The sequence below is a fragment of the Petromyzon marinus genome, unplaced genomic scaffold (genome assembly GCF_048934315.1).
Source record: "Petromyzon marinus isolate PM22_M1 ecotype Great Lakes invasive population unplaced genomic scaffold, UKy_Petmar_22M1.pri1.0 PM_G_Scaffold_36, whole genome shotgun sequence".
Taxonomy (NCBI): Eukaryota; Metazoa; Chordata; class Hyperoartia; order Petromyzontiformes; family Petromyzontidae; genus Petromyzon; species Petromyzon marinus.
Genome location: NW_027422939.1, coordinates 925,112 through 931,111, shown reverse-complemented (window position 1 = coordinate 931,111; position 6,000 = coordinate 925,112).

Below are 6,000 nucleotides of genomic sequence, written 5' to 3'. Positions count from 1 at the left end.
AGTGTGTTAATCTGTCTGTTTGTGTCTGTGTGTGTCTCTGTGTGCGTGTACAGTCACAGCAGACCCAGCTATACCAGCAGCATCAGTGAGTGTGTTAATCTGTCTGTTTGTGTCTGTGTGTGTCTCTGTGTATGTGTGTGTGTACAGAGTCACATCAGACCCAGCTATGCCAGCAGCATCAGTGAGTGTGTTAATCTGTCTGTGTCTGTGTGTGTCTCTGTGTATGTGTGTGTGTGTACAGAGTCACAGCAGACCCAGCTATGCCAGCAGCATCAGTGAGTGTGTTAATCTGCCTGTTTGTGTCTGTGTGTGTCTCTGTGTATGTGTGTGTGTACAGAGTCACAGCAGACCCAGCTATACCAGCAGCATCAGTGAGTGTTTTGATTTAAAGCTTTCGTGACTGCAGTAATTCATATTCTTAGTTTTTTCGGTAAAGTCACGTTGAAGAGAAACAACAAAATAACAAAATATATATAAAACAATAAAAAATTCTCACGACGTTTCGACCATAACTCAAACGGTCATCATCAGGTGTGTCGGTTTGCATAAATTTATTTTGAAAACGGCATATTTATTTATTTATATAAAAATAACGTTTGCGTCACGCGCAACGATGGCAGTTTGCCAGGACTAGTCCATCTATTTTTTGAAAAGAGGAGGGTGGGAGACGAAATTTGTTTTTATGTATGCTGTCTGAAAGGCACTGCAAGCGCGAACAATCAATCAAGAACCGAAATGATTTATCAAATCTTTCCAATGATTGCTAAGATAGAATCCATCTTCTCGGTTGAAATTGTCTCTGTGTTTGTATATGTGGATAGCCTCATGAACGTGACTTTACCGAAAAAACTAAGAATATCAGTGAGTGTGTTAATCTGTTTGTTTGTGTCTGTGTGTGTCTCTGTGTATGTGTGTGTGTACAGAGTCACAGCAGACCCAGCTATACCAGCAGCATCAGTGAGTGTGTTAATCTGTCTGTTTGTGTCTGTGTGTGTCTCTGTGTGTGTGTACAGTTACAGCAGACCCAGCTGTACCAGCAGCATCAGTGAGTGTGTTAATCTGTCTGTTTGTGTCTGTGTGTGTCTCTGTGTATGTGTGTGTGTACAGAGTCACAGCAGACCCAGCTATACCAGCAGCATCAGTGAGTGTGTTAATCTGTCTGTGTCTGTGTGTGTCTCTGTGTATGTGTGTGTGTGTACAGAGTCACAGCAGACCCAGCTATGCCAGCAGCATCAGTGAGTGTGTTAATCTGCCTGTTTGTGTCTGCGTGTGTCTCTGCGTATGTGTGTGTGTACAGAGTCACAGCAGACCCAGCTATACCAGCAGCATCAGTGAGTGTGTTAATCTGCCTGTTTGTGTCTGTGTGTGTCTCTGTGTATGTGTGTGTGTACAGAGTCACAGCAGACCCAGCTATACCAGCAGCATCAGTGAGTGTGTTAATCTGCCTGTTTGTGTCTGTGTGTGTCTCTGTGTATGTGTGTGTGTACAGAGTCACAGCAGACCCAGCTATACCAGCAGCATCAGTGAGTGTGTTAATCTGTTTGTTTGTGTCTGTGTGTGTCTCTGTGTATGTGTGTGTGTACAGAGTCACAGCAGACCCAGCTATACCAGCAGCATCAGTGAGTGTGTTAATCTGTTTGTTTGTGTCTGTGTGTGTCTCTGTGTATGTGTGTGTGTACAGAGTCACAGCAGACCCAGCTATACCAGCAGCATCAGTGAGTGTGTTAATCTGTTTGTTTGTGTCTGTGTGTGTCTCTGTGTATGTATGTGTGTACAGAGTCACAGCAGACCCAGCTATACCAGCAGCATCAGTGAGTGTGTTAATCTGTCTGTTTGTGTCTGTGTGTGTCTCTGTGTGTGTGTACAGTCACAGCAGACCCAGCTATACCAGCAGCATCAGTGAGTGTGTTAATCTGTCTGTTTGTGTCTGTGTGTGTCTCTGTGTATGTGTGTGTGTACAGAGTCACAGCAGACCCAGCTATACCAGCAGCATCAGTGAGTGTGTTAATCTGTCTGTTTGTGTTTGTGTGTGTCTCTGTGTATGTGTGTGTGTACAGAGTCACAGCAGACCCAGCTATACCAGCAGCATCAGTGAGTGTGTTAATCTGTCTGTTTGTGTCTGTGTGTGTCTCTGTCTATGTGTGTGTACAGAGTCACAGCAGACCCAGCTATACCAGCAGCATCAGTGAGTGTGTTAATCTGCCTGTTTGTGTCTGTGTGTGTCTCTGTGTATGTGTGTGTGTGTACAGAGTCACAGCAGACCCAGCTATACCAGCAGCATCAGTGAGTGTGTTAATCTGCCTGTTTGTGTCTGTGTGTGTCTCTGTGTATGTGTGTGTGTACAGAGTCACAGCAGACCCAGCTATACCAGCAGCATCAGTGAGTGTGTCAATCTGTCTGTTTGTGTCTGTGTGTGTCTCTGTGTATGTGTGTGTGTACAGAGTCACAGCAGACCCAGCTATACCAGCAGCATCAGTGAGTGTGTTAATCTGTTTGTTTGTGTCTGTGTGTGTCTCTGTGTATGTGTGTGTGTACAGAGTCACAGCAGACCCAGCTATACCAGCAGCATCAGTGAGTGTGTTAATCTGTTTGTTTGTGTCTGTGTGTGTCTCTGTGTATGTGTGTGTGTACAGAGTCACAGCAGACCCAGCTATACCAGCAGCATCAGTGAGTGTGTTAATCTGTCTGTTTGTGTCTGTGTGTGTCTCTGTGTGCGTGTACAGTCACAGCAGACCCAGCTATACCAGCAGCATCAGTGAGTGTGTTAATCTGTCTGTTTGTGTCTGTGTGTGTCTCTGTGTATGTGTGTGTGTACAGAGTCACATCAGACCCAGCTATACCAGCAGCATCAGTGAGTGTGTTAATCTGTCTGTTTGTGTCTGTGTGTGTCTCTGTGTGCGTGTACAGTCACAGCAGACCCAGCTATACCAGCAGCATCAGTGAGTGTGTTAATCTGCCTGTTTGTGTCTGTGTGTGTCTCTGCGTATGTGTGTGTGTACAGAGTCACAGCAGACCCAGCTATACCAGCAGCATCAGTGAGTGTGTTAATCTGCCTGTTTGTGTCTGTGTGTGTCTCTGTGTATGTGTGTGTGTACAGAGTCACAGCAGACCCAGCTATACCAGCAGCATCAGTGAGTGTGTTAATCTGCCTGTTTGTGTCTGTGTGTGTCTCTGTGTATGTGTGTGTGTACAGAGTCACAGCAGACCCAGCTATACCAGCAGCATCAGTGAGTGTGTTAATCTGTCTGTTTGTGTCTGTGTGTGTCTCTGTGTATGTGTGTGTGTACAGAGTCACAGCAGACCCAGCTATACCAGCAGCATCAGTGAGTGTGTTAATCTGTTTGTTTGTGTCTGTGTGTGTCTCTGTGTATGTGTGTGTGTACAGAGTCACAGCAGACCCAGCTATACCAGCAGCATCAGTGAGTGTGTTAATCTGTCTGTTTGTGTCTGTGTGTGTCTCTGTGTATGTGTGTGTGTACAGAGTCACAGCAGACCCAGCTATACCAGCAGCATCAGTGAGTGTGTTAATCTGTCTGTTTGTGTTTGTGTGTGTCTCTGTGTATGTGTGTGTGTACAGAGTCACAGCAGACCCAGCTATACCAGCAGCATCAGTGAGTGTGTTAATCTGTCTGTTTGTGTCTGTGTGTGTCTCTGTGTATGTGTGTGTACAGAGTCACAGCAGACCCAGCTATACCAGCAGCATCAGTGAGTGTGTTAATCTGCCTGTTTGTGTCTGTGTGTGTCTCTGTGTATGTGTGTGTGTGTACAGAGTCACAGCAGACCCAGCTATACCAGCAGCATCAGTGAGTGTGTTAATCTGCCTGTTTGTGTCTGTGTGTGTCTCTGTGTATGTGTGTGTGTACAGAGTCACAGCAGACCCAGCTATACCAGCAGCATCAGTGAGTGTGTCAATCTGTCTGTTTGTGTCTGTGTGTGTCTCTGTGTATGTGTGTGTGTACAGAGTCACAGCAGACCCAGCTATACCAGCAGCATCAGTGAGTGTGTTAATCTGTTTGTTTGTGTCTGTGTGTGTCTCTGTGTATGTGTGTGTGTACAGAGTCACAGCAGACCCAGCTATACCAGCAGCATCAGTGAGTGTGTTAATCTGTTTGTTTGTGTCTGTGTGTGTCTCTGTGTATGTGTGTGTGTACAGAGTCACAGCAGACCCAGCTATACCAGCAGCATCAGTGAGTGTGTTAATCTGTCTGTTTGTGTCTGTGTGTGTCTCTGTGTGCGTGTACAGTCACAGCAGACCCAGCTATACCAGCAGCATCAGTGAGTGTGTTAATCTGTCTGTTTGTGTCTGTGTGTGTCTCTGTGTATGTGTGTGTGTACAGAGTCACAGCAGACCCAGCTATACCAGCAGCATCAGTGAGTGTGTTAATCTGTCTGTGTCTGTGTGTGTCTCTGTGTATGTGTGCGTGTGTACAGAGTCACAGCAGACCCAGCTATGCCAGCAGCATCAGTGAGTGTGTTAATCTGCCTGTTTGTGTCTGTGTGTGTCTCTGCGTATGTGTGTGTGTACAGAGTCACAGCAGACCCAGCTATACCAGCAGCATCAGTGAGTGTGTTAATCTGCCTGTTTGTGTCTGTGTGTGTCTCTGTGTATGTGTGTGTGTACAGAGTCACAGCAGACCCAGCTATACCAGCAGCATCAGTGAGTGTGTTAATTTGCCTGTTTGTGTCTGTGTGTGTCTCTGTGTATGTGTGTGTGTACAGAGTCACAGCAGACCCAGCTATACCAGCAGCATCAGTGAGTGTGTTAATCTATCTGTTTGTGTCTGTCTGTGTCTATGTGTGTGTGTACAGAGTCACAGCAGACCCAGCTATACCAGCAGCATCAGTGAGTGTGTTAATCTGCCTGTTTGTGTCTGTGTGTGTCTCTGTGTATGTGTGTGTGTACAGAGTCACAGCAGACCCAGCTATACCAGCAGCATCAGTGAGTGTGTTAATCTGTCTCTTTGTGTCTGTGTGTGTCTCTGTATGTGTGTGAGTACAGAGTCAAAGCAGACCCAGCTATACCAGCAGCATCAGTGAGTGTGTTAATCTGTCTGTTTGTGTCTGTGTGTGTCTCTGTGTATGTGTGTGTGTACAGAGTCACAGCAGACCCAGCTATACCAGCAGCATCAGTGCGTGTGTTAATCTGTCTGTTTGCGTCTGTGTGTGTCTCTGTGTATGTGTGTGTGTACAGTCACAGCAGACCCAGCTATACCAGCAGCATCAGTGAGTGTGTTAATATGTCTCTTTGTGTCTGTGTGTGTCTCTGTGTGTGTGTACAGAGTCACAGCAGACCCAGCTATACCAGCAGCATCAGTGAGTGTGTTAATCTGCCTGTTTGTGTCTGTGTGTGTCTCTGTGTATGTGTGTGTGTACAGAGTCACAGCAGACCCAGCTATACCAGCAGCATCAGTGAGTGTGTTAATCTGTCTGTTTGTGTTTGTGTGTGTCTCTGTGTATGTGTGTGTGTACAGAGTCACAGCAGACCCAGCTATACCAGCAGCATCAGTGAGTGTGTTAATCTGTCTGTTTGTGTTTGTGTGTGTCTCTGTGTATGTGTGTGTGTGTACAGAGTCACAGCAGACCCAGCTATACCAGCAGCATCAGTGAGTGTGTTAATCTGTCTGTTTGTGTCTGTGTGTGTCTCTGTGTATGTGTGTGTGTACAGAGTCACAGCAGACCCAGCTATACCAGCAGCATCAGTGAGTGTGTTAATCTGCCTGTTTGTGTCTGTGTGTGTCTCTGTGTATGTGTGTGTGTGTACAGAGTCACAGCAGACCCAGCTATACCAGCAGCATCAGTGAGTGTGTTAATCTGCCTGTTTGTGTCTGTTTGTGTCTCTGTGTATGTGTGTGTGTACAGAGTCACAGCAGACCCAGCTATACCAGCAGCATCAGTGAGTGTGTTAATCTGTCTGTTTGTGTCTGTGTGTGTCTCTGTGTATGTGTGTGTGTACAGAGTCACAGCAGACCCAGCTATACCAGCAGCATCAGTGAGTGTGTT